This window comes from Drosophila subpulchrella, chromosome 3L (assembly GCF_014743375.2).
Source record: "Drosophila subpulchrella strain 33 F10 #4 breed RU33 chromosome 3L, RU_Dsub_v1.1 Primary Assembly, whole genome shotgun sequence".
Lineage (NCBI taxonomy): Eukaryota > Metazoa > Arthropoda > Insecta > Diptera > Drosophilidae > Drosophila > Drosophila subpulchrella.
In genome coordinates this window covers 2,885,611-2,893,053 of record NC_050612.1, presented here as the reverse complement: position 1 = coordinate 2,893,053, position 7,443 = coordinate 2,885,611, and the positions used below count along the sequence as shown (strand labels likewise).

Sequence of the window (7,443 nt, the reverse complement as noted above, 5' to 3'; positions counted from 1 at the left end):
TCTTAAATATCCTGGTCCCTAAAAGAACATTTTAGGGCAAACTGACGAGCAAAAAAATTTGTATTTTGAAAAGTCCCCCAAAATCTTTATTTGCGTAAATCTTTTGAACAAGGCATCGGTTTTCAACATAGTAGGTGTCAATAAACTAGGGCATTTTTAACCCAACGGCCGCAACAGATCAAATTTGCTAACATTTTTAATTGTTAAGGACTTGGTATGCAATCCTTTAAGTCTTTGTAATATCTTTTGATTTGCGTATTACTCGTTACGGTTACGATTACGATAAATTTTTCGGCTATACAAGTATATAGTAGTCTCCTCGCGTATGGTCCCGGTGCGATTCGTCACTACGTGTACTGCCGTCCACAGTGATAGAAATGAAACTGTGAAGTATAGACTTTAAAAACTTTTTGGTTTTGGACGACTTTTTGTTAGGTTGAATACTAGGCCTAAACATTTATTTTAATAATGCCTCTGGTGTACTTTTAATACAACCGGTATTAAATTTAAACTTTCTGCTTTTTTTGGGTGTATGCATATACAGAGTCTTCATATTGAGGCCTGACGCGTCAGCTGTGTCTAGAAGAAGTAAGTCAACTACGAACGATCGTGGTGCAAACACAGTGGCAATACCCCATTCGTTAGCGATAAATAGGGGTTGTTTCTGTTACGGGCAGGTGAGCATGCCATTTTCCTACCTGGAGACCCTCACTCAAGAGTTAATGCCCTTCCACCTGTCGTAAATCGTCGTAGTAATCAAGAGCTCCGAAGTTTCGTACGGGTTTGACTCTTCAGCGTGAACTCCTCGAATCATTTAAATATCAAAAACTAGTATCATATATAAAAAGAAAAAAACAAAGACATGTACGTATATTTAAAATTATATGGTCAATCGATCCTGTGCAAGCTCAAGATGAAGTCCGATTGCTATAAAATGTTTCTGCATAAATCCAATAATCTTAAAGACTTTTTATACCTGCTACTAGATTCGTCGCCTTCCCCAACATTTCGCCAACATTTCTTAATAGTTCGTTAAAATTGAAATGAGATTTTGTTCGTATTAGCAATACCTATCTACATGCAAATATTATTCAAACCGGACCATTCATAAACCAAACAATAATAAATAATCAGCAAATGCAATAGAGGGATGGAGATATATATAAGTAGCAAATTTAGGAATCTTAAGGGCTTCACGGATTCAAAATAAAAAGAAAATCGGAACTACAGTTTTTGACAATTAATTGCATTGCAGTAAGGGCATCGTTTGTATCATTTTAAAATACCTTTTAAAATTCTTATAGCATTCTTATATATAATAGTGTTGGATCTAAAGTTTCCTATATCGAATTGTTAAACACCATTTAAATTTTTCCAGGCCCTTAAAAAAGAGTTTGGATGCGCGCATACAAAATTTCATGCTTAGTTGTTCTGAACTGGTAAATGTGGCCATTTTTGTTATGCAATCCATTTAGTTATTGCGATACCTGTTTTTCTGCGAGTAATAGGTATAATTACCTTATAGTTTAGCCAGGGGAAGGATTATTATGTATAAGGAGGTGAAAAGGCCCAGTAGTCGATCGAAATATTTATATACCGTCTTTCAAACTAATGGCTTTGTTTGCCTGGTGAGAGTCCTTCCGAACGGTAAAAACGGCTCACTCATCTTATATTTCAGTGCACAATTGACGATGCATTTTTGGTTTAATTTAAGGTACTAAATCGATTTCATTATACTTTTTAAAATTATGATAATAGGATATAAAAACAAAGTGGATTTGGCAACGATATAGTTCATTAAATCCCTGTGTGCCAATAATTTTGTTCGGGCAAAATCAGATAAATGTTTATTTTTTTTCTATTGTTCATTCTTATCGGTTGTTTACAAGATTTCACTAACAGGCCACATTACGTGAAACCTAAGCGGCGCTAGTGAAATTTCGTAAGTACTTGATTTTCTTTATAAAGGAATCTCCATGCACTCTCATCTCTCGCACTCTATTGAACTTGCTACATGTACAGTGTGTACATAGATGGGTACCGATAACAAGAATAAAATCTCATTTTTACAATATATTAAAAAAATGTGTGCGCTAGACGGGTTTTAGCGTTACGGTCGTTAGAGTGGGCGTGGCACCCTGCTGAAACAAACTTGACTGACATGGCTGGATCGACTCGGCTAGTGATCCTGATCAAGAATATATAATTTATGGGGTCGGAGACTCTTCCGCCTACCTCACACATACTTTCCGACAAATCTAGTACACCCTTTTACCCAAGTTTTCAAAAATAAATAAATAAAATAAAGTTAATTTGGTAGTTAAATACTGTTTTAGATTTATACAAAAAATTTCTGTTGATTTGTATCAAATAAAAACACCTCATAACGAGTTAAGGGGTCGCGACAACCGCACCTCAAACTTACAAAAGTTCTGATATCGGCTTTTGTGACGAATAATGCTTGTATATTCGACTAAGAAGTGTATTTACTATCTAAAATGATTTCATCCTGCAAAATGTTTAAGCTTCTCGCATACAACTGCATATCAGGACCTTTAGACATTAGATTAGACAAGTTACATTAATAAGGCATGTGTAGTATTTTGAAATACCATTTCAACGACGTATAACTTAAGTTTGTAGATTTAGTAGTTCACAAGTTTGGTCCGTATGAAATTGAGCTATTTATTTCTGTTTTCCCTCCAAACCAGCGGTTTAACACTGTTTAATCCCGAAAACAGAGTTATGGGGCAAACGGACAAAAACTTTCATTTTGAGAAGCCCTCTTACATCTTGTTTATAAAAGAACTTTTGAGAGGAGCATTCAATTTCCCACAAATGAGATGTCGTTTGACGCGTATTTTCAGTAAGAGTTGACGCATTTGTCCCCGCCATTACCAACAGCTTCAATTTTCTTATATTTTACTTTTACGCTTGTACAGCTTTTTCTCCCAAAACAATAAAAATTTGGTTTCCGGTTTGGTATGCCACCACTTTAGTTATTGCAATGCCTTTCGACTACAGTATCACTCGTTACGATGGGACTATCACAGCAGATTTTCAATTCTGCGCCTTTGTAGTGGTCGCATTCGTACACTCTCCTGGTGCGCTTCGCCACTACGTGGGCTGCTGTCCAAAATGATAATACATGTATATTTTAGAGAAAGGAAAGCGCACCCAAGGTTCAAGATTCTAAGTGGGCCAACAGTGAGTTTCAGCACTGTAGATATGTATCTGGAGCATTTTACCGATTTTTTGTAAACTGGTGCTACTATCGGAATAGAGTCGTGGGAAATTGCAACCTCAGATACCGTGTCTAATTCTCAGCAACAGCCGCTGAAAAGTCCGCCAGAACCGGCTAACGTGTGCTGACGCATATGTCCCAAGCACTTGTCCGAAACACCAGCAGCTGCAAAGAAGCCGAACGCCGACGCCACTTTAGGGGTTGTTTTCCCTGCCTGCCATTTGGCTCTTTGGCGTTAGCCTGCCTTTAGTTTCTTTCAGTTTCAGTTTGAACGTCGAACGCCGAGAACCTCGAGGTGCCGCTCTTGCTGTCGGTTCGCTGAACCAATCGGGCTGAAGCCATTGAAACGCGTGTGAACGGCAGTACGACGATATATTCATAGCTTGAACTTTAAGCAGATAATGTGAAAAAAACAACCGAAAGGCAATGTGAGTGAAAGAATTAAAGCTGAAAAGGAAATCACTGTCTTGATTACAGCAAAATTGACGTAATTACTGCTTTTGAGAAAACGAGAAGAAAAATAAAATGCTAAGGAAAATATAAGAGAAAATATTAGCTCTGAGCTAAAACGTAGCGTATACTTCAGTTTTCAGAATAAAGATGATTAACGCAGACGAAACCACTCCCACGTTAATCTATGATCAATAATAAAATATTATAAATTTCATTTCAATGTCTTTTGAAACAGTGCGACGTAATAATTCTATGTTTAAAGCCATAGGAGATGTGCCAGCAACAAGTAAATCATCGACCATAAGTGATAGTTAATTATAAAAAAGTTGTCTAAGGCATAATGTTGAAAACATGTGCATACTTTTTGAAATGAGCAAAAGTTTAAAATAGCGAATCTTTTTATACATATGCGTGTACACATAGAGCGGAACATATGCACAAGTATAAATATATGTACATACATATATCGAGAGTGTGCGACGATATATATAACTACATCAGTGCCGGCAATGCAGAGGTCGGGCTAAGAAAATTGTATCACTGCCCGAATCCACTTTTAGAAATAGTTTGCATTTGAATTTCTCTTATTTTGCGTTTTCTTTCAGCGATATGTGCAAACATATATGTATATATATGTACGTATATGTGTATGAGAAGTTACATTAGATCATGCCTGCTGATATATATCTATAAATATAGGCAAGAAATGGAAATAAAAGTGTTGAGATCAATCATTTTTCAATTTGCTTATGGGACGTTTCAAGCTAATACAGTCAGCGAAATGTTTGTTGGAAACGATTAGAGTAAGAGAAATCTTGATGGAAATAGTAATCGTTTTGGAGCGTAAAAGGTAAATAAGTTATATATTGAACCCAAGGTGGGCATTTACGTCTGTTCGTCTTTATAAGCTAAACCAAAAGGTCACATCCGTGAAACGTCAAAATTTCAAACATTAGAATTTCATAACTTTCAAGCTTCAAAATTGAGGGTGCTGGGCAGAACTTAGAACAACACTAGAATCTGCAGGCAATAGTTTAACGCTCAAGCTTAAAAAATGTAGGCGCCAGAGTGACTGTTTCCGATTCCGTAAGCTGCTCCACAAAGCGGTGAAAACTTGCATGCAAATTTAGATTCATAAACTAGACAAACTTTGTGTCACACGGAAAGACGGACATGGCTAGATCCAAACGGTTAGTGATCCTGATCAAGAATATATATACTTTATAGGGTGGAAACGGTTCCTTCCACATGCTACTTAGTTGTCCCCAAACATCATCATTATTAAGATTTTACATGTAGTATACTTTTGACACATATTTAGGATCAAGATATAGGTGTATTGTCATTTTCACCCACACTTATTAAATTGACACTCAAAGATTTTTTTTGGTTGTATGAATGGATTTATGTATACGAATATTTTTGATCAGTGCCAACAATCTAGCCATGCCAAACAACTATAGCAAACAATGAATCGATCGAGAATATCAGGAATTTAATAATCAACGTAGCTTCGTTGTTTTTAAACATAAACGCAAATTTTACACTTGGAAAAAAAGCTTATTAAGTACAAATATTCAGACTTTCCTTTAAATATTTAGGGCAATGATTCAGCCTCAAGTGAGTTAACGCGCTCTGAAAGATTCCCCGTCAGGGAGCTTAAAGGAGACCTTGAACTTTCAAACGCGTACGAGAACGTAAACAAAACGTAAATAAATGTTTTTTTATAAGATTAAAGCAGCGCCAAACTGTCATTTTCCAATATTTTTGAATTCAAAATTTTTATTCAAAACTACATTCATCTAAGTTAAAATGATTCATCATTTCCCCTCGTTCGGCCGGAATCGTGACTACCGTTGAAGAATCTTTTTAGCGTAACATTGAATCTTTTTAGGGCTTCAAATAATTTCTAAAACTACTTTGTTAAATAAAGAATATGTGGTATAAAATTTAAAGGTCTAAATTTGAGTGCCTCTTCACAAAAAATGTGCATAAGAACTACTAAATAAACCGCGGAGACATGGGTGAAGAAACTCTTGGCTGATAACTCTTGGTTCCAAATTCAGTGATCACGTTTGTTTCAGTAGTCAGTGATCAAGTTTGTTCTGATGAACGCATGATACTAACGACTTCGAAAAATAAATACATTTTACCTGAAAAACTCCACTAGACAACTCAAATGATTTTTAAATTTTAAAGTTTTTGACAAAAAAAATTTTTTAAATAACATGAATGAGATTTTGTTCCTATTATAAATACAAATCTACATACCAAAAATTGCACAAATCGGAGAAGTCATTTAAAAGTTATAACTAAAGAATAATACAAATTGTGCAATTCAATCGAGATTGCACGCCAAGCCGCTATAGGCTATAGGCTAGTTGGCGCAATGGCTAGATGATGCTATAGAAGAAGAAGATAGGTGACGCTAGGTGGCGTTATAAGCTACGTGTGTGTTAGTAAAACGGCAGAGTTGCTTTAAGCTGAGTAACGGGTATTTAATAGTCGACTACAGCGTTATCTCTGGGTTTTCTATCCAATTTCCTAAATATGATACAAGAATTTTTGTGCTTTGAGCAGAACTATTGAAAGAATTCCAATAATGTTAGCATCTCAGTTAGCATATTGTCCTGCTGAACGCGACCAATGATTAAAAAAAAGGACATAACAAAAAGAATTTGATGTTTAAAGAACGTACAATTTCAAAGTAGACTAAAATTTTAATTTTAGGGTTTTAACTACTTACAAACAAACAATTTTAATAATATGTGCTGAAACTTTCGGGTTTCGTAGGCAATAAGAATATGGGAGGTTCCATAATAACCTGGCCCCCCCATTTTTTTTAAGTGCACAGATTTATCCAAACTTTATCCTCATACCTATTTTGACAATATTACCACCCTTCGCCGAGTATCCACGTAAGATAGTATACAACTAAACTAATATGTCTGGCAAACGGAAGAAAGGATTTTCATGAATCAAAACCAGGTAGATTTGTCCGGCCGAGCCGATTACGAGACAAGCAATGGATTTTATTTAGGCACAGATGACCACGCAACATCAATTCTTAAGTCCAAAAGAAGGATTTCAGTAAAGGACCGGACGAACAACCGCACGACAGGAAAAAATACATCGAGAGATAGCGGAGTCTTCGCGAGGAGGGCAACATTGTGTTCCGAGGTACCGGGTCCGGATCCCCGCCGGACTCTGATCGAGTACTGAATGACCAAAAACTTAAGCAAGCGTTTCTTTTTATTATCAATACACAATTACATGCCAAAAATTATTGAAATCGGACCAACCATATACAAGTTATAGCCAAATAATAATCAATATTTTGCTATTCATTCGAGATTGCACACCACTTGCAGCAAGCCAGCTGTTTTCACTAATACATCACCAAGCCGCTAGGAACGCTATAGGCTAGTTGGCGCTGCAGGGCAAGTGGCGCTATAGAAGAAGAGGATAGGTGGCGCTATAGGTTAGGTGTGTTAGTGAAAAAACAGTGTTCCTTGAAGCATATCTCCATCCCTCTCGCACTCCCTTAAGCTGAGTAACGGGTATCTAATAGTCGAGGCCATCGACTATAGCGTTTTGATTTATCTTTAATTGGTTTTATGGTATAGTAAGTAAGTTATTGCTTTTACCTTGTGTCATTGACGTAAAGTAGCTCGAAGTTATCGGAAAGTTCGAACGTTTTAAATTCTGCAATGCCCCACGGCGATCGACGTGCAAATCCACTCCGG

The 7,443-nt window shown here is 36.5% G+C and overlaps 1 protein-coding gene across 26 annotated transcripts in view; it reads left to right on the top strand.

The window, feature by feature from the left end:
* The first annotated feature begins 3,499 nt into the window (after positions 1 to 3,499).
* LOC119552963 (B-cell receptor CD22) overlaps positions 3,500 to 7,443 on the top strand; it is a 153,556-nt gene continuing 149,612 nt past the window's right edge. For 9 of the 26 annotated variants that reach the window (XR_005219747.1, XR_005219746.1, XM_037862958.1 and 6 more), the window contains exon 1: positions 3,501 to 3,672. The gene's annotated coding sequence lies outside the window, so the exon portion shown is untranslated. Of the gene's footprint in view, positions 3,673 to 4,302; positions 4,548 to 7,443 lie in introns of all 26 variants that reach the window. The other 17 variants (XM_037862965.1, XM_037862964.1, XM_037862972.1 and 14 more) reach the window with 6 other exon arrangements.